Source organism: Manis pentadactyla, chromosome 2 (assembly GCF_030020395.1).
Source record: "Manis pentadactyla isolate mManPen7 chromosome 2, mManPen7.hap1, whole genome shotgun sequence".
In the NCBI taxonomy this organism is placed as follows: domain Eukaryota; kingdom Metazoa; phylum Chordata; class Mammalia; order Pholidota; family Manidae; genus Manis; species Manis pentadactyla.
The window spans coordinates 200,817,340-200,839,738 of NC_080020.1; the positions used below are offsets into that span (position 1 = coordinate 200,817,340).

The 22,399-nt window shown below is 38.3% G+C and overlaps 1 protein-coding gene across 11 annotated transcripts in view; it reads left to right on the plus strand.

The window, feature by feature from the left end:
* The window catches only part of THADA (THADA armadillo repeat containing), a 362,728-nt gene that overhangs the window by 135,326 nt on the left and 205,003 nt on the right, over positions 1–22,399 (plus strand). The gene's annotated exons all lie outside the window — the stretch shown is intronic.

Below are 22,399 nucleotides of genomic sequence, written 5' to 3' on the forward strand. Positions count from 1 at the left end.
GAAGATTTCTCTCAGAACAGGGGGGGTGAGGTTCTAAGCCTCACCTCTGTTGATCCCCAATTTCTCACCTGATGGCCCCCCTGCGACTGTGCCTGTCTTAGGTTGTTCCTCCCTTGAGGAATCTTACCCGTCTCTGGCTAACCAGTCATCTTCCGGGGCCATACAGGGAAATGTGAAGTTGGTAAGTGAGAGGGAAGCCTTATTGTTTGAATTTTTTTTTTAAATTAAAGACAAGGAAAAACCAGATTTTTCTCCTTCTATTTCCAGAACATAAGTAAGTGAGGCACTTGAATTTTTTTTATTAAAGTATCATTAATACATAATCTTATGATGGTTTTACATAAACTACACTGTGGTTTCAACATTCACCCATATTATCAAGTCCTCACCTCCTCTACTGCAGTCACTGTCTTATCACCACATAAGATGATACAGAGTCCTTTCTTGTCTTCTCCGTGCTGTACTGCTTTCCCTGAAGCACCTGAATATTTTTTAAAAAGCAAGTTACTGAATAATATTTGTTTAATGCACCTGTGTTTGCCACTCTTCCAAAACAAATGTGTGTATTATAATTTTAACATTTTTATATGTGTGTATAGAAAAAGTTTAGAATGGGGCAGGGTGATTTCTCTTACTAACTCAGTTATGTATTTTCTGATTTTTTTTTTTTTACAATTAAAAGATGAATTTACTTTAGCAATATGCTGCTTGATTTCTGCTTACAGAATTAGCTTCTTATTTAGCTAAAAATTAGGTTAGATGACACAGGAGAAAATCAAATGCAGAAGATTCTTAACCTAGGGTCCATGGACATCAAATGTTCCATGAATACCCTGAAATAGTTTACAAAATGATAACTGTATATATCTAAGGTCCCCTTTGTGACCTTCATAGATTTCTTTCTTCAAAAGGAATTTCATAGATTTTATTCAATATGATCTGGAATCCAGAGAGAAAAAAAAAAGGTGTGAATCTTTATGACTTATTTTGGGAAAGAGAGAATTTTCCAGCAGTATTTTGTTTGGAGGGAAATAAATAAAATGCTATGATTGAACACGAAGACCCCCAAAACAGCCCCCACAGCCCGGCGCCAGCAACCTCTCCGATGCGGAACTGACCTCATTGTTGCAGGGAACTCACCATTGCACTGAGGGTGAAAGCTCACCTGGCAAATCCAGCGCCCCCTGAAGGGACGTGATGCTTCCTGATGTTCACAGTTCAAAGCAGGCACTTGAGACCTTAAAACAATCTTGCAGCCATGGCATAAACTCTGGTTTCAGTCCTTGATCAAACCATCAAAAACTCCTTTTTCACTTTCACTATAGTTTTGTTGCCCAGACAACCAGTCTATAGACTGTGCCCCTATTTTGCATCTTATATATGAAAACCTGTGGGCTATGACTCCTTCTAAACAGTATCTTCAGTCTCTGTTCATATTCATCCAGTTTTTATTCTTATTTGAATGTTTATAGAATATGTTATTAGCTTCCAGCCACCTGCAGTTTCCCTTACCTCTCCCAATGTGGGTGTTATTTTATTCTTATTTTTTTAGTTTTTCTCAGCATTATAAACCAAAAATCTCCAAAGGCAGAGCCAGTGCTTGGTTCTGCTTAATTCTGTGTCCATAGCACTGAGCACAGCAGCTGGCATGGCATACAAATTTCTTCTTCCTAATTCTAAGTCTGTATACTCTTAGGACAGTGGTAGGATGTGTGCAGGCTGGATCACAGGGTCCAATAATGTGGCTCATTAGTTAAAAGAGGAGGAAATTGTACTGGTGAACACTGTGAGCCAAATTCTGAATTCACTTTTAAGAACTAATTTCATTTGGTCACATTTTTGTTCTTATTCCGATAAACAATAGTTTCTACTTAATTGGGAAGATAGAACAGAGAGTTCCCGTATGTCCCACCTCAGTTTCCCCGTTATTAAAAATTACATTAATATGGTACATTACAATTAACTAATGAATATTTATTCATTATTGTCAATGAGAGCCCAAAGGTTATTCAGATTTCCTTAGTTTTTACCTAATGTCCTTTCTCTGTACCAGGATCCCATCCAGGATACCACATTATATTTGGTCATCAAATCTCCTTAGGCTCTTGGCGGTGGCAGTTTCTCAGTTTCCTTGTTTTTGATGATCTTATTTTCTGATTTTTTAAATGAGCATGTATTAACTGTAATTTATAGAATATAACTAAAAAGAGGGGAAGAAAAGAGACATGATTTATTCCTTCATTTATCTTTTTAAAATGTAGAAAGTGCATGCTATGTCTGTCTCCTCTACTAGGTGCTGTAGGAGATACAGTTGAAGTAGCAAATAGCCTCAGCCTTTGAAGGACTCTGGGTCTGGCTGTTAAAGGGTAACTCACATGGAAGGGAATGGCTTCCAGCCATAGTAAAAGTCTGCCTCTGTGATCTCAATGTACAGGCTGCTCTCAGGGCCAAGCAGATGGCTTTCCAGGGTCTGCAAAGAGATGGCAGCCTACTAACTTAAGAGTACTTAAAAAAAAAAGCAAAAAACAGCATTCGTGAGAACATCAAACACAGGACCCTATCTTGGAATGTCTAATTTAATAAATTTTCATTTGCATTTCTGTAGAAACCAACATGTTTCCTGCTGCCAACCCCAGGAGCCAGAGGTTAGAGTTTTTAATAATAATAACAATAATGAGTTATACTTATTCCAGATTAGTTTTCTGGCTCTTCAAAAAACAAATGGCTAAGATGTCCAAAACGTTTCACAGTTCTGCCAAATATTGGCTTTTCCTCGCTGTCTGGAGATCCAGCCAATCTGTTGAAAATTATCCTGGTTTTTTTTAGTACTTCCAGGCAGTTGTTCAGAGAGAAGACTAAATCCTGCAGTCTGAGGTGGACATCCACTAAATGGAGAGTCTTTTCCAAACTTGTGCAACAGAAGAAAAACACAGTTTGTGTTCTGAGTCTTACTTCATTTCTTCTAGCTGTGCATTTGGGAAGCTGTCCCCCGGAGAAGACATCATACCTTGTTGTTGATAGCACTGTGTATTAACCAGGAGTGCGACGTTTGCCTGGTGACTGCTTGGCCTTTTGTGTTTGCTTTTTTTCCCTTGTAAATAAGCCTTGGCCTGAGTGTTGACAAATTTACAAAAAATGTGGGTTCACTATGAAAGCATTGAGCATAAGAACGAGTATATACACTCTCTTCTGGTTTGATTTGTATAGAAATTAGAAGGTTTTTTTATGTTTTTGTTTTTGTAGGAGGGGTAGGGCAGTATTTAGGGGTATTGTAGTGTGTTAGTAAAAATCTCCTAATTTAAGTATAGGAGAAACTTGAGACTTATTAGGCCAAATGGAATATCTGTGGTCCAGTGATCTCTGAAAATACTTTGTAAGAGCAAATGGATAGATTTTTAAAGATTAGTTTAGCAGGCAGTTTGCCTGCTCATCCACTCCCTTTACGGCCAGTGGGTGGACCCGGCTCAGTGTATGGAGGTGGAAGCTCAGGTTGGGAACCTTAATCTAACCTGACCGGGCTGATTGACAGCATGGACAGATCACTCTCTGACCCAATCACGGGGACATGAACTCCTTTGAAAACTGGCCTGTCTGGGCCACAGTGTCATTGCACATTAAGCTGGTACCTGGCACAGGGATGGTTGACTTGCGTGTGTAGTGATAGAAACCCTGAAAAGTCTAGTGTCTTGATTGAGAAACAAGAGAGTTGGGTTCTAGTCCTGTACTTTCCCCAACTTGTATTTTGATCTTGGGAGATTTGCTTAATTCCTCTGAGCATCAGTTTCTTCATCTGTAAAATTAAATCATTACAGTAGTAGACAGCTAATAGTCCTTCTAGTTCTAATATGTACCTTGAAGTTTGGGACTCTGTTGGCACCTTACCCTCACTTTAATAATACAAATTGGCAAATTAATATTAGCTTTAATGAAGATGTCTGCCAGGTTTAGAGTAAGATCTTAAAAGAGTTAATTGGATAAAACTATTACAAGGATAGAAATCAAGCTGATTTTGAAATATTGTACCTTATGCTAAATTAGTTTACTAATTGTTGATGAGTAAAAGAGAAATGTCTAGGTTATTTCTTCTAGCATTTCGGAAGTGACAGGTTCAGCACTGTTGGTCTCCTTGCATGTTTAATGTATATGCTTGACTAGGGTTTTAATAATTACACAATGTTCATTAGAATTACCAAATAAGAGTTTCTTTAATCCTGTAAATATCTTTAGAGTCAGGTGGTGGGGAATAGGTGGTGAGAAGAAGATAGGACAAGTTTTGTGGAGGGAGTTCTAAGAAAACACTGAGAAGTCAGCACACACCAGGTGATCGGGTTAGAGCAGAAACAAGACAGTTTAGTCTCAAGGAGCTAACTTTCTAGTAAGAGAGACAGATCTGAAATGTGGTTTATTAAAAAAACATTATTAGTGTTATAAAAAGATAAAAATCGCTCTTGTAGGGAATGGTGGGCAGTAGCGGATGGAGTGTGCTTTAACTAGAGAGGTTGGAAAGATGGGAATACTAGGAAGTAAGAAGGTTGGGAGTGTGCACAGTGCCTGGTTTTTACTTTGTCCTTCCAAAACCTTCAAGCTCTAAGGTGTGTGTGCCTCTTGAGCTCACAGAGGTTTCTTAGGGTCTGTACTTGCTAAGCTAACAGGGCGGCCAAACTGACCCTGCTCACCTCAACCCTGCTTCAACCCGAATGGTTCTGGTTTTGCTTTGTTTTTATGTTTTAAATATTGGGATTATATTTGAAAAAAGTGTCCCATTGTTTTAAAGATTTGGACAACAACTGCCCTGGAACAAAGTTACATTCATCTTGGAATAAAGTTACATTCATTCTTGTTCCTTAACTCTTATATTTCAGCAGTTGTGATAGGCAGAGTAATGGCCCCCAAAGACATCAGGTCCTAATCCCTGCTTGTTACCTCGTAAGGAAGAGAGCTATTTGTACATGTGATTCAGTTAAGGATCTTGCAGTGGGGTGGTTATCTTGGATTATTTGTGTGGGCCCTAATGCAATCACTGATAAGAGGGAGGCAGGGGGAGATCTGAGAGACAGAGAGGAGAAAGCAGAGGCGGAGGCTGGAGTAATACTGAGTGACAAGCCAAGAAATTCTGGCAGCCACAGAAAGCCAAAAGAGGTGAGGTTCAGATTCTCCCCTAGAGCCTTTGGAGGTACCCTGTTGACACTTTGATTTGGGACTTGAAACTGATTTCAGATTTCTGGCTCCAGAACTATGAGAGAATAAATGAAGTAAAGTTAACTTGTATGTTCCTATTATTAGCATCTCTTTTAGTTCACCTGACCCTTCCACAGAGTCTGTCTCAGTGTCTTAAATATTGTAACTGTGCTTCAATTACCTATTATGGCATGACCAATACCCCAAAATTTAGAGGCTCAAAATAATAACAATTTATTATCTCTCACATTTCTGGAGGTTGGTCAGGTTTGGCTGGGTGGTTCCTCACCATGTGATGTCACCTGGGATCTCTCAGGTGGCTGCATTCATCTGAGACCTCAGCTGGAATGAAGAAGATGGCTTCACACTCACATGTCTGGAACCTCAACTGGAGGCTTTAGTGACTGGGGGCTTGGGGCCTCTCTTTTGCAGAACAGTCACGTCTTCCAGACAGTGAATACCGAAGGTGCCATGCCTCCTGCAGCCCCAGGCAGAACTGACACAGTGTTACTTCCACTGCCTTCTTTTTTTTTAATCTTTATTTTTTTTATGTTTGAATGTCTTCATTCAAGGGAGCTTACTTTTATTTGTTTATTTTTTTATTAAGGTATCATTGATATACAATCACATGAGCAACATTGTGGTTACTACATTCCCTCCATTATCAAGTCCCCCCCACATACCCCATTACAGTCACTGTCCATCAGCGTACTAAGATGCTATAGAGTCACTACTTGTCTTCTCTGTGCTATACTGCCTTCCCCGTGCCCCCCACTACATTATGTGTGCTAATCATAATGCCCCTTAATCCCCTTGTCCCTCCCTTCCCACCCATCCTCCCCAGTCCCTTTTCCCTTTGGTAACTGTTAGTCCATTCTTGGGTTCTGTGCGTCTGCTGCTGTTTTGTTCCTTCAGTTTTTGCTTTGTTGTTATACCCCACATATGAGTGAAATCATTTGGTACTTGTCTTTCTCTGCCTGGCTTATTTCACTGAGCATAACACCCTCTAGCTCCATCCATGTTGTTGCAAATGATAGGATTTGTTTTCTTCTTATGGCTGAATAATATTCCATTGCGTATATGTACCACATCTTCTTTATCCATTCATCTACTGATGGACACTTAGGTTGCTTCCATTGCTTGGCTGTTGTAAATAATGCTGTGATAAACATAGGGGTGCATATGTCTTTTTGAATCTGTGATCCTGTTTTCTTAGGGTAAATTCCTAGGAGTGGAATTTCTGGGCCAAATGGTATTTCTATTTTGAGTTTTTTGAGGAACCTCTATACTGCTTTCCACAATGGTTGAACTAATTTACATTCCCACCAGCAATATAGGAGGGTTCCCCTTTCTCCACATCCTCGCCAGCATTTGTTGTTGTTTGTCTTTTGGATGTTGGCCATCCTAACTGGTGTGAGATGATATCTCACTGTGGTTTTAATTTGCATTTTCCTCATGATTAGTGTTGTGGAGCATCTTTTCATGTGCCTTGTTGGCCATCTGAATTTCTTCTTTGGAGAAGTGTCTGTTCAGATCCTCTGCCATTTTTTAATCGGGTTATTTGCTTTTTGGTTTTTGAGGTGTGTGCCACTGTCTTCTTTTGACTGAAGAAGTCTTAAGACTCGAGTCATAAGGGGAAAGGAAGTAGACCAAATCTTTTGAACACAGAGATGCATACACATGTAGGGAGGGTAGTAGGCATTATTGGCCATCTTGGGAAATAGTCTACCACAAACTTTTTGGAAAATGATTATTGAATTAACTGTTAGAGATAGACTGATTCCAAGATTTTATAGGTAATGTGATATAATGAGAAACAGTTTCTAAGAAAAAAATTTCTTGTATAAAATATATAAGCTGCCTGAATGGGATCTTGCACACATGAGGAATTGAAGAGAGGCATGATTACTGACCAACTGGCTATGTAATGAGTGGGATTGTATTTCCAGGCCCATCCCTGGGCCAGTGATTTCACAAGGGAATGGCTGAGCGCATCCAGAATTAAGACCTTTCATTTCCCTCCATGAGTATAGTATAGTGATGGCTAATTTTCTGATTTGGGAGATTCTCCACCAGGAAAGCAATTTCTACAGTAGAAGAATTAGAAAAGCACTTGACAAGTCCAAGAATTTCATGTCTGTCTACGGAAGATAGGAAGAGAAATGAGACTGGCAGGAGACCTGGTCACAGACTGCACTTAGCACAGAGCCCCAGAGGAAGATGCCTTGCTTTAATTTCTACATGGTTTGCCTGACATTTAACAACAGAACTTCCTGGTGGAACTATTGCAATGATGATAAGTGCTAGTTGAGTGTGAAAATTCTGACCCTGGGACCCCAGACCTCATTCTTTTTTAACTACTATTATTCTATGGAGAAATTCTGGTGTTAGCCCCAGCCAGAGGTGGGAGAGGATTCTAGGACAGAGTCAGAGATGGTTCTGTGGGATTCCAAACCCAGATTTCTTTTTTGTTAGTTGTTTCTGTTTTATTACTTTGCATTTGATCATCCTTTGAAATGTGTATACATGCTTTGTCTTCTTGTTTCCATTTGGGGAGTACTATTTTCCTTAAGACAAGCTTGCTGTTTTTATCAGCAATCACTAAGACAAGGAGACATAGGCTCTTAGCTGATTTCTCTCCTCTGGGTGGCTTTAAAGGCCAGAATCTGGGGAGTAGCTAGATTTTAATAGTTTATTGGGTTCCCATTTGAAATACTGGCTGAAAACCTCCAGCCTTCTGAGTTTGTTTTCATCTAATGACCAAGTTTATGGTGTTTGCTCCGTAGTCTGTGAATAAAGCTTTTAAAAAAAAAAATCAGGCCCAGGCTATGCCTTTACTGCTGTTTACTATGCAGTTCTTTACTTCTACGTGTGCTTGCTTGCCTTGGCTAGCCTTCTTTTTGTACCTTTATGCATTACTCTGTTGATCCCAATTCCTGAGATGATTGAGAATGCTAAGAGACATGTATATAGGAACTGGGGGGTGGAAATACTTTACTTTTCCTCTTAACACATTTCACCAAGTGCTTCTTTTCTTTGCACGATAATTTTCATCAGGATACTCTGTTAAACTCAGAATGATGTGCTTCTGGCATCTCAACTTTTCATATTTGTGGCAGAGCTTAGGACAGGGTCACTAAGAGAAATACAAGCTTGATTTAAGTGAAGGTTTTTCTAAGCTGTTAGATGGCAGACTGGATCAAAGACTACCAAAATGGCAAAGACTCAGATGCCCCTTACCTGTAGGTATTTATGCTCTGGTTGAGGTGGAAAGGTATACATTTAGTGAATGTCATTTGGGTCACCATGTTTCTACTCTCTCTTTCGTCTAGTTGTCTGCTCTTGTCACATTTCTCTCCTGTTTGAAACATTTCAGTGTCTGTAAGGCACAGGCAAAGCTGCTTAGTCTGACCTTCATATTTCTAAAAAATGTATGCCTTCTTACCTTTTCTCCCTTCTCTTGTCATGATATCCTTTTTTCATCCAGCCAACTTACATACCCACTTGGTTACCCACCCACCCCTATGCTGTCTCCTCTCTTTATAAATCCATTCTTATCAATTTTTTAAGACTCATGTTGGTTTCCATGTTTCCCACAAAACTACCTACCCTCTCTAGCTCCCAATGGTATCTTTTCCAACTTTGTACTCATACTGTAGCATCACTTATTTGACCCTTACACAGGTTTGCCTTACAATATTAGTTATATTCCACGTATACACCTTGTCTTCCTAACCAGGTTTTAAGTTCCAAGAGCAGTGGCTATCTCATATTGTTAGGACCTAGCACAGTGCTCACTGTGAAATATGTAGGTATTTAAAAAAAATATTTGCAACTTTCTTGAGAAAAATATGATTACACTGTAGTTTTGATTAAGTAGCAAGTGAGAGGTAAGACTCACATGTTCCAGGATTCAGAGGAGGGAGATTCATTTATGGACTAAAAAATGCTCCCATGATCTTAGCCTTTTAAAATAAACCTATACCCAAAACCCAAACCCTGTGAACTGCTTCGACATAGAGGCACTATTTTAAATGGTGATTATCTAGTCAGTATAACCATTAATGTAGTCATTGCTTAGTTGAGGGCTGCAATTGATATATTAGTAGCCTAAGTTCTGGATTTAGGATACTGTAGACCTTTTGGTTTAGTTGAGAATCAGGAGTGAGTAAAGTTTGAATAAGCCCCCTTAAATAATTGTGATATCCTCTATACCTTATGTCTTGAAGTTCTGTTTAACAATACACAAAAATTATCAATACTGCATATTCTTCAGGCAGACTCCATAAATATTTAGCCAAGTCTTTAGTAGCCTTTGGCTGATGAAGAGTTGAGATGATGTTACCTGGAAAGTACATGGAGCTTAGCTCTTCTGTGTTTGCAGTGAATTGGAGCCCTGGCCAGAAATAGAGCCAACATTTTCTTAACAGTATTGAGGAATCTAAGAATGCTAGAACGAAAGGCACCTTCTGTGTGCTCAGAGTACATAAGCAAGGTCAAAATTCTTCTTAGAAAATAATTTTGGCTTTCCTTTGACACTACCAGATGTGCATTTGATGCTTCAAATTTCTACACCAACAAGCATGGACACAGTACTTCTTAATAGACTATATTAAAAGATGTAGTCAAATTCCACCAAGCTATTGAGAACAAAACAATTAGCTAAGATGTTTAACTCTGAGTAATGTACCTCCTTTCATATACCCTCCAAGACTGACTAGTTGGTAAATGCTTAGGTGACTGAATGAAGTAATTTGGTCTTTGGGAACAATTAGCTTTAATTAAATTAGGACAGTGACTTTAATTTCAGAATGGTAGTTCAATGGCCCTTTTCTCTGGCAGTATTTGTGGTCAGCAGAACCGTTTATTTTCAAGGCAATTTCTAGATCATGGTAATGTAATCATACGGTCTGCTTGCATGAGAATACTTATCTTTGTGACTCCACCAAGAGATAACAGACCATTACAAATGCCTCACTCCCTTGGAAATACTGATTCCTCAAGAAGTTATATCCCCAGGTTTTGTGGTATAGATGGAAATATTCTGTATATGCAGATATGTTCAGGGATCCCAGTACTGAACTCATACAGTTTTACCTTTAAGTGACTCCACTAAAAATGGAAACACATTCTTGACCAGTTTTGCTTAGAGCAAAACTTAATGAAGATGGTAAAGAGAACGTAACAATAGCCTGTAGGTTTTGTCCTCTCTTTGTATACAACATTGACCCTGCAAAACCCAGGTTCGTAATTTATTAACAAGGAAATTTGTACATTATTTGTAGTGTCAAGATAACCAAAAGGTCTTTCATTAGCGATTAAATCAATTATATTCACCTATAGAGTGGCTTACTCTATAGTCATTAAACAGAAATAGATGAGCATGCCTGACATTGAATGATTTCACAGATACAGTTTAGATGAAAAAAAAAATCATGGTGCACAACATTATGTATAATATCCGTATCTGTGGGGAAAAAGAGTTAAACCAAAAGTATGTACTTGTATGTACTGGATTTTGTGAAAGGAAAACTGAGGTACTTTTGCATAGTCATCAGAAGGGGCACTGGGGGTGTCTAGTGTGTTTTTTTAAAGATTTGCATTTATTACTGTTTTTACATAAAAATATCTAATAATTTGAAAAGGAAATGAGTACATTTTGCATAAATTGTCCAGTAAATGTTCAATAGATCTGTAATTTGAAAGAAAGTAAGGACTTTTCTCTTTAAAAGAATTTAATTTTACTGAATGTGAAATTAGTGATGCTTTGTTGTAAACTACGTAGGATTATATAGCATGCATTCTTCTGTAACTTACTTTTTTCACTTAACATTATGTTTCTGAGATACATCTGTGTTGTTGCATGTGTCTGTAGCTCATTCAGATTTACTAATATACAAAATTCCATTGTGTGAATATACCACAGTTTATTCACTCTACTGTTGATAAACATATGGTTGCTATGCAAATGCTTATACAAGACTTCTGGTGCTCATGTCCAAGAGTTTATTAGGCCATTTACCTAGGAGTAGCATTTCTGAATCACTGAGTAAACACATCTGTGGCTTTCAAGAAAATGCCAAATTATTTTTCAAAATTGTTGTAGTAATTTTCATTTCTGTCATCAGTGTCTAAAAGTTTCGGTATTTGGATTATAAGACTCTTCAGTCTTTGCCAATTTGAGGATATAAAATGGTCTCTTGGTGTAGCTGAGCATCTTTTCTAATGTTTATTGGCTGCTAATGTTTATCTTCTGTGAATTATATTTTGTTAGGTTTTATCCATTTTTATATTGAATTATTTGTCTTATTTATTGATTCCCTGGAGTTCATATATTCTGAATACTAATTATGTAATTCTCAGTTACATGTATTACTTATTTTCTCCCCATTTGTAGCCTGTCAAGTAAAAATTTTTACTTTTTAAAAAAAATACTTTTTATTATGGGAAATTAAAAAATATGTAAAAATGAAGAGAATGATATAACTAAACCCTGTGTACCCATCACTTAGCTTCAGCAATGCTTCAACAATTGTCAGGATTTGGCCAATCTTATCTTATCCATTTCTTGCCCTCCTGAAAAGGAGATCACAGACATGTCATTTTTCCTGTGAATACTTAAGTATGTGTTATTGATTGATAAGTTTAAAAAGAAATACTATCATGCTATTATCACATCTAGCAGAGTTAATAAGTCCTTCTTAAATTTTCCTAATAGTCTTAGAAATGTCTTTTTATCATTGGTTTGTTAGAATCAGGATCCAAACAAGGTCCACACATTTTTACATGATAGTCTTTTTTATTCTCTTAAGTCTTTTAAAGTCTCATAATCTGCTAAGTCTCTTTTATTCCATAACAGTTGATGTTCCTCCTCAGCCAGAAATATTTTGTGTATATTCTCTTTTTCCTCTATGCTTTTTGTTTAGTGTACAAAATTTTTAAAAATTTAACTGATGTAATTGAATATATCAGTTTTTCCTATGATCTGATGCTTTTGGCATCTTGTTTAATAAATTCTGTTCTCTACAGTCTTCTAAAGAGGTTAGCAGTTTTACCTTTTACTTCTAACTGTTGGCTTCACTAGAATTTAATTTTGTGTGTACTAGGAGATTGGGATTCAATTTTAATTTTGTCTCTGTGGATTATTAGTTATAACAGTACCTTTGACCTACATAGTACTGTCATCTGCAGTACCTCTTACGTAAATCAAGTTTTCACATATATGTGCATCTGTTCCTATGCTCTCTATTCTGTTTCATTGGCTTCTCACCGCAGTGAATTACTACAGTTTTATAATATGTCTGGCTAGTCAATTGGATGAATCCTCCATCCTTGATGTTCTTCAAGATTATCTTTGCTACTCTTGGCCCTTGGTGAATCTTGTGTACATTCTGGAATCTGCTTGTCACATGCACACAATTACTATTTATTGCAATTGCATTGAATTTTTTGAGAATTTCATCTTTATAATATTAAACCTTCTTATCCATGAATATGACTCATCTCTCCTATTTAAGGTGTAAATCTTTTCTTACAGCATCTCCCTATTAAAAATATGATACACCGGTGTAGAAAAAAGAACTTTGACCTCTATCTCATACCATATGCAGAAATTAATTTGAGGTAGATCAATCATCTCAGCATAAAACCTAAAACTATAAAACTTCTAGAAGAAAATAGAATATTATTTGTGATGCTAGGGTAACCAAAGATTTCTTAGACCATAGAAAGCATGAATTATAAAAGAGAAAATTTATCCAGTTATTGGACTTCATCAAAATGTTTAAACTGCTGCTCATCAAAAGACATTATTAAGAAAATAAACTACCAAGCCACAAACTAGGATAAGTACATGCAATGCAAATATATGGCAAAGGAGACAAGCAACTTAATTTGAAAATAGGCAAAAATCTTTGATAGATACTTCGTTGAAGGCCATACCAGTGATCAGATTAGATACAAAGTGTTCATCATGATTAGTCATCAAAGAAATGCAAACCAAAATCACAGGGAGATATCACTACATACTGATTAGGCTGGCTAAATTGGAAAAAATAGAAAGACAACAGCAAATGTTGGAAACGACATAGAGCCACTAGAACTCTCACTTGTTGAAAGTGTAAAAGCTGTAATTATTTTGGACTGGTCAGTTTCCTAGAATGTTAGATGTACTGAAATTTTATTCTCAGATGTTTATACAAGAGAAATGAAAACATAAGTTCACAAAAAACCTAGTAGTAAAAGAATGTTCATGGCAGCTTGATTCATAATAGCCAACAAATGGTAACAGCCCTTGTTTGTCAAGAGATGAATGGATAAACAAATTTTTATATTCATACAATGGAATACTACTCAACAACAACAAAAAAACTGATACATAAAATAACATGGATGAATCTCATAAACTTTATGCTGAGTGAAAAAAAGCAGACACACAAAATTATGCAATGTATTATTACATTTATATGAAATTCTAGAATAGATAAAAGCAATATGTGGTGATAGAAATCAAATCAGTGGTTGCTTTGGGGATTGGGAGTTGACTGAAAGGAGCGTAAGGGAATTTTCTGTGATGATGAAAATTTTCTGAGTCTTCATAGGAATGTGGATTACATGAGCATAAGCATTTGTGAAAACTGATCAAATGGTATACTTAAGATATGAGCACTTGGAGGGTGGAGCCAAGATGGCGTGTGTAGAGCAGCGGAAATCTCCTCCCAAAACCACATATATCTATGAAAATATAACAAAGACAACTCTTCCTAGAATAAAGACCAGAGGACACAGGACAATATCCAGACCACATACACACCTGTGAGAACCCAGTGCCTTGTAAAGGGGGTAAGATAACAAGCCCCGGCCCGGCGGGACCCGAGCACCCCTCCCCCCAGCTCCACAGGAGAAGAATAGGCAGAGCGGGAGGGAGACGGAGCCCAGGACTGTTGAACACCCAGCCCCCGCCATCCGGACCAGAGCACAGACACAGTGCATACGTGGGGCCCTGGATACTAGGGAAACAGGGCAGCAAGAACGGTGAGAGGGTACCGGAGGCCTGGCGCCAGAGGACATAAGAAAAGCGAGCGTCCATTTTTTTTTTTTTCCTGCTTTGTTTTGGCGAGCGCTTTTTGGAAGTCTTAAAGGGATAGGGACCCCAATACTAGGGAAACAGGGCAGCAAGACCGGTGAGCAGATGCCTGAGGCTGGCGCTGGAGAATAAAGAAAAACGAGTGGCCATTTTTATTTATTTTTTACTTTTGATTTAAAAAAATTTTTTTTTTTTTTTTTGTGGTCGTTGTTTTGTTTTGGCAGGTGGTTTTTGGAAGTCTTAAAGGGGCAGGGCAGGACACTTAATCCAGAGGTAGGGAATCCGGGGATCTCTGGGCACCCTAATGCCCTGGGCTGCAGGGAGCACGGAGGCCCCTTACGGAGATAAATAACCTCCAGGCCGCTACCCCTCCAACGCGACTCCACCACGTTGGAGTAGCTGCCCGAGCCAGGCCATGCCCACAGCAACAGCGGAGATAAACTCCATAGCATCCCGGCAGGAAGCAGAAGCCCTGTCTGCAGGCAGCTGCCCAGCACAAGCCACTAGAGGTCGCTGTTCTCCCAGGAGAGGAAGGCCACAAACCAACAAGAAGGGAAGTTCTTCCAGCCATCACTTGTCCCAGCTCTGCAAACTATTCCTATCACCATGAAAAGGCAAAACTACAGGCAGACAAAGATCACAGAGACAACACCAGAGATGGAGACAGACCTAACCAGTCTTCCTGACAAAGAATTCAAAAAAAAAGTCATAAACATGCTGACAGAGATGCAGAGAAATACTCAAGAGATATGGGATGAAGTCCGGAGGGAGATCACAGATGCCAGAAAGGAGATTACAGAAATGAAACAAACTCTGGAAGGGTTTATAAGCAGAATGGATAGGATGCAAGAGGCCATTGATGGAATTGAAACCAGAGAACAGGAACGCATAGAAGCTGACATAGAGAAATATAAAAGGATCTCCAGGAATGAAACAACGTTAAGAGAACTGTGTGACCAATCCAAAAGGAACAATATCCGTATTATAGAGGTTCCAGAAGAAGAAGAGAGAGGAAAAGAGATGGAAAGTATCTTAGAAGAAATAATTGCTGAGAACTTCCCCAAACTGGTGGAGGAAATAATCGAACAGACCAAGGAAAAACACAGAACCCCCAACAGAAAGGATCCAAGAAGGGCAACACCAAGACACATAATAATTAAAATGGCAAAGATCAAGGACAAGGACAAAGTATTAAAGGCAGCCAGAGAGGAAAAAAAAGGTCACCTACAAAGGAAAACCCATCAGGCTAACATCAGACTTCTCGACAGAAACCCTACAGGCCAGAAGAGAATGGCATGATATATTTAATACAATGAAACAGAAGGGCCTTGAACCAAGGATACTGTATCCAGCACGACTATCATTTAAATATGATGGTGGGATTAAACAATTCCCAGACAAACAAAAGCTGAGGGAATTTGCTTCCCACAAACCACCTCTACAGGACATCTTACAGGGACTGCTCTAGATGGGAGCACTCCTAGAAAGAGCACAGCACAAAACACCCAACATATGAAGAATCGAGGAGGAGGAACAAGAAGGGAGAGAAGAAAAGAATCTCCAGATAGTGTATATAACAGCTCAATAAGCGAGCTAAGTTAGGCAGTAAGATACTAAAGAGGCTAACCTTGAACCTTTGGTAACCACGAATTTAAAGACTGCAATGTCAATAAGTGCATATCTTTCAATAGTCACCCTAAATGTTAATGGACTGAATGCACCAATCAAAAGACACAGAGTAATAGAATGGATAAAAAAGCAAGACCCATCTATATGCTGCTTACAAGAAACTCACCTCAAACCCAAAGACATATACAGACTAAAAGTCAAGGGATGGAAAAACATATTTCAGGCAAACAACAGCGAGAAGAAAGCAGGGGTTGCGGTACTAATATCAGACAAAATAGACTTCAAAAAGAAGAAAGTAACAAGAGATAAAGAAGGACACTACATAATGATAAAGGGCTCAGTCCAACAAGAGGATATAACCATTCTACATATATATGCACCCAACACAAGAGCACCAGCATATATGAAACAAATACTAACAGAACTAAAGGGGGAAATTGACTGCAATGCATTCATTCTAGGATTCTAGGAGACTTCAACACACCACTCACCCCAAAGGATAGATCCACTGGGCAGAAAATAAGTGAGGACACGGAAGCACTGAACAACACAGTAGAGCAGATGGACCTAATAGACATCTACAGAACTCTACATCCAAAAGCAACAGGATACATATTCTTCTCAAGGGCACATGGAACATTCTCCAGAATAGACCACATACTAGGCCACAAAAAGAGCCTCAGTAAATTCCAAAAGATTGAAATCCTACCAACCAACTTTTCAGGCCACAAAGGCATAAAACTAGAAATAAACTGTACAAAGAAAGCAAAGAGGCTCACAAACACATGGAGGCTTAACAACACGCTCCTAAATAATCAATGAATCAATGACCAAATCAAAATGGAGATCCAGCAATATATGGAAACAAATGACAACAACAACACTAAGCCCCAACTTCTGTGGGACACAGCAAAAGCAGTCTTAAGAGGAAAGTATATAGCAATCCAAGCATATTTTAAACAGGAAGAACAATCCCAAATGAATGGTCTAATGTCACAATCATCAAAATTGGAAAAAGAAGAACAAATGAGGCCTAAGGCCAGCAGAAGGAGGGACATAATAAAGATCAGAGAAGAAATAAATAAAATTGAGAAAAATAAAACAATAGCAAAAATCAATGAAACCAAGAGCTGGTTCTTCGAGAAAATAAACAAAATAGATAAGCCTCTAGCCAGACTTATTAAGAGGAAGAGAGTCAACACAAATCAGCAGTATCAGAAACGAGAAAGGAAAAATCATGACGGACCCCACGGAAATGCAAAGAATTATTGGAGAATACTATGAAAACCTATATGCTAACAAGCTGGGAAACCTAGGAGAAATGGACAACGTCCTAGAAAAATACAACCTTCCAAGATTGACCCACGAAGAAACAGAAAATCTAAACAGACCAATTACCAGCAATGAAATTGAAGCGGTAATAAAAAAACTACCAAAGAACAAAACCCCCGGGCCAGATGGATTTACCTCGGAATTTTATCAGACATACAGGGAAGACATAATACCCATTCTCCTTAAAGTTTTCCAAAAAATAGAGGAGGAGGGGATACTCCCAAACTCATTCTATGAAGCTAACATCACCCTAATACCAAAACCAGGCAAAGACCCCACCAAGAAAGAAAACTACAGACCAATATCCCTGATGAACGTAGATGCAAAAATACTCAACAAAATATTAGCAAACCGAATTCAAAAATACATCAAAAGGATCATACACCATGACCAAGTGGGATTCATCACAGGGATGCAAGGATGGTACAACATTCGAAAGTCCATCAACATCATCCACCACATCAACAAAAAGAAAGACAAAAACCACATGATCATCTCCATAGATGCTGAAAAAGCATTTGACAAAGTTCAACATCCATTCATGTTAAAAACTCTCAGCAAAATGGGAATAGAGGGCAAGTACCTCAACATAATAAAGGCCATCTATGATAAACCCACAGCCAACATTATATTGAACAGCGAGAAGCTGAAAGCATTTCCTCTGAGATCGGGAACTAGACAGGGATGCCCACTCTCTCCACTGTTATTTAACATAGTACTGGAGGTCCTAGCCATGGCAATCAGACAAAATAAAGAAATACAAGGAATCCAGATTGGTAAAGAAGAAGTTAAACTGTCACTATTTGCAGATGACATGATACTGTACATAAAAAACCCTAAAGACTCCACCCCAAAACTACTAGAACTGATATCGTAATACAGCAAAGTTGCAGGATACAAAATCAACACACAGAAATCTGTGGCTTTCCTGTATACTAACAATGAACCGACAGAAAGAGAAATCAGGAAAACAACTCCATTCACAATTGCATCAAAAAAAATAAAATACCTAGGAATAAACCTAACCAAAGAAGTGAAAGACTTATACTGTGAAAACTACAAGTCACTCTTAAGAGAAATTAAAGGGGATACTAACAGATGGAAGCTCATCCCATGCTCGTGGTTGGGAGGAATCGGTATCGTCAAAATGGCAATCCTGCCCAAAGCAATATACAGATTTGATGCAGTCCCTATGAAACAACCAGCAACATTCTTCAATGAACTGGAACAAATAATTCAAAAATTCATATGGAAACACCAAAGACCCCGAATAGCCAAAGCAATCCTGAGAAAGAAGAATAAAGTAGGGGGGATCTCGCTCCCCAACTTCAAGCTCTACTATAAAGCCATAGTAATCAAGACAATTTGGTACTGGCACAAGAGCAGAGCCACAGACCAATGGAACAGACTAGAGAATCCAGACATTAACCCAGACATATATGGTCAATTAATATTTGATAAAGGAGCCATGGACATACAATGGCGAAGTGACAGTCTCTTCAACAGGTGGTGCTGGCAAAACTGGACAGCTACATGTAGGAGAATGAAGGTGGACCATTGTCTAACCCCATATACAAAGGCAAACTCAAAATGGATCAGGGACCTGAATGTAAGCCATGAAACCATTAAACTCTTGGAAGAAAACATAGGCAAAAACCTCTTAGACATAAACATGAGTGACCTCTTCTTGAACATATCTCCCTGGGCAAGGAAAACAACAGCAAAAATGAGTAAGTGGGACTATATTAAGCTGAAAGGCTTCTGTACAGCAAAAGACACCATCAATAGAACAAAAAGGATCCCTACAGTATGGGAGAATATATTTGAAAATGACACATCCGATAAAGGCTTGACATCCAGAATATATAAAGAGCTCACACGCCTCCACAAACGAAAAACAAATGACCCAATTAAAAAATGGGCAGAGGAACTGAACAGACAGTTCTCCAAAAAAGAAATACAGATGGCGAACAGACACATGAAAAGATGCTCCACATCGCTAATTATCAGAGAAATGCAAATTAAAACTACAATGAGGTATCACCTCACACCAGTAAGGATGGCTGCCATCCAAAAGACAAACAACAACAAATGTTGGCGAGGCTGTGGAGAAAGGGGAACCCTCCTACAGTGCTGGTGGGAATGTGAGTTGGTTCAACCATTGTGGAAAGCAGTATGGAGCTACATCAAAATGCTCAAAACAGGCTTAACATTTGACCCAGGAATTGCACTCCTAGGAATTTACCCTAAGAATGCAGCAATCAAGTTTGAGAAAGACCAATGCACCCCTATGTTTATCGCAGCACTATTTACAATAGCCAAGAATTGGAAGCAACCTAAATGTCCATCGATAGATGAATGGATAAAGAAGATGTGGTACATATACACAATGGAATACTACTCAGCCATAAGAAAAGGGCAAATCCAACCATTTGCAGCAATATGGATGGAGCTGGAGGGTATTATGCTCAGTGAAACAAGCCAAGCGGAGAAAGATAAACACCAAATGATTTCACTCATCTGTTGAATATAAGTACAAAGGAAAAACTGAAGGAACAAAACAGCAGCAGAATCACAGAACTCAAGAATGGACTAACAGGTACCAAAGAGAAAGGGACTGGAGAGGATGGGTGGGTAGGGAGGGATAAGGGGGGGAAGAAGAAGGGGGGTATTAAGATTAGCATACATGGGGGGGTGAGAGAAAGGGTAGGGCTGTACAACACAGATAAGGCAAGTAGTGATTCTACAACATTTTGCTATGCTGATGGACAGTGACTGTAAATATAGGGGGGACCTGGTATAGGGGAGAGCCTAGTAAACATAGTATTCATCATGTAAGTGTAGATTAATGATACCAAAAAAAAAAAGAAAAAAAGGCAGTTCCTGTGTAGTGACCTCCAATGAGTTCTACAGAAGGGTATAAAGGGCATATAAAAGTATTGGCAAAGGGCCTGTTTGTGTTTATACAGAGGATCAAAGCCTAATTTGGCTACCCCGAAAATGAACTAAGATACGATATAAAAAGAACTTCCAAGATCAGCACTCTCTGGAAGACTCATGCCAGAAGATGATCATCGAAAAACCCCAACAAAGATCCACGCACTGCTACAGCTGTAGATGCACTCATCCCACCAGTTCCTGGACTTGCCATGAGAATGAGGAAGGAGATATCTAAGCTGGCCTGTGCATTCAGTAAAACAACAAATTTGACTGGATCTATACTGTTGGAACTCAACCAAGAATTAGGAGAAGTGCAAATTGTAGCGCTCCAAAATCTTACAACTACAGACTATTTACTGTTAAAAGAACATAAGGGATGTGAACATTCCCCAGGAATGGGTTGTTTTAATTTATCTGATTTCTCTCAGACTGTTCAAGTTCAGTTGGACAATATCCACCATATCATAGGTAAGTTTTCCCAAATGCCTAAGGTGCCTAACTGGTTTTCTTGGTTTCACTGGAGATGGATGGTAATTACAGGTATGCTTTGGTTATATAACTATACTCCTATTATGTTAATGTGTGTGCGCAATTTAAGTAGTAGTTTAAAACCTATACATGCTGAAATTACTCTACAAGAAGATATGTCAAAGAAATAATCAATCTTCCCATGTTTTCTTCCGCCTGCTACTTCTATAGCTTTTCTTCTTCCTTCCTAATTACAACCCTTAAATAGAACTCATGCCTCATATCAAATTTACTGAGTATCATAATTCTTCCAAGTGGTAAAGATACCCCAAGACAAATGCTGGGCATAGAAACCACAGGGCATTAATATGCAAAGCAGTAAAAAGCTAACCTTTTCAAACAATAAGGCTTCTCTCTCACTTACCAACTTTACATTTCCCTGTGTGTCTTCGGAAGATGACTGGTTAGCCAGAGACGGGTAATATTCCTCAAGGGAGGAACAACCTAAGACAGGCACAGTTGCAGGGGGGCCATCAGGTGAGAAATTGGGGATTAACAGAGGTGAGGCTTAGAACCTACCCCCCCTGTTGTGAGAGAAATCTTCTGCATACGTGAATGTTTTATTGCCCTTGTCTAGCTTGGATTAACACATAGTCTACAGGCACACACCTGATCATCTACATTTGCTCTCTTATAACACTAAACTATGTTTTCTACCTTTATCTTGTATCTACCTACCACTTCAGCATTTTATTAAAAATAATAATAATAAAGAGAGAAATGTGGTATCCACATATAAATCAAGTATAAAAATCAAATGAGTATTTATATTTGAACTGACTGTTTATAGTTTATAATGCATGAGCAAAACCAAAAGTTTCTGTGATGACTGCCCTTGTAATGTTCACCATGTAACTTGTTCACTATGTAAGAATTTGTTCTCCATCTAAGAACTTGTTCGTTATGCTTCAGAAGATTGGAGACTGATGAAAATTAGGCTTGGGGTGGATTAATGATTGTGCATTGAGCATTGACTCCCCTATACAGAATTTTATTGTTGTTAACAACCATTTGATCAATAAATATGAGAGATGCCCTCAAAAAAAAAAATTCATGAGGAATATATTAATGGGTTCTTACCGCTAGATTAAACAAATAGAAATAATCTAATCTAGCCTTTTATTTTGCAGAGATATAATAGGCCTAGGGAGGTGGCATGATTTTCCTGAGTCAGCTAGTTGAAGACAGCTTGGAATAGCATCCAGCATATGATAAATCCCAACAAACTGTTAACACCATAATTACTAAGAAGATACTTTAAATCTGTACTACTTATTGGTCAGCATATTTGGTTCTAGTATTAAAGGAAGATGTCATTAAAATAGTGTACATAATGGTTAAAATTTAAAAATGTAAATGTTGATTTCTAGCTGTTCAGGAGGATAACAATGAAGTAAAAGCTGTTCATTATGGGAAGACTTGGAAAATTATTTTTAAAAAACTGTTGCATATAATTTTTAAAAAAGGATTTACACCTATGCTTTCTTCTAAGTTTTATATCTTATATCTAGGTCAGTGGTTCAGTTTGAATTAACTTTTGTATATGGTGTGAGGTAGGGGTCCAGCTTCACACTTTTGCATTTGGATATCCAGTTGTTCCAGCACCATTTGTTGAAGAGACTTTTCTTTCCCCATGGAATGATGTTGGCACTCATGTCAAAAATCAACTGCCCAATAAATGTATGGATTTCTGAACTTTCAAAAAAA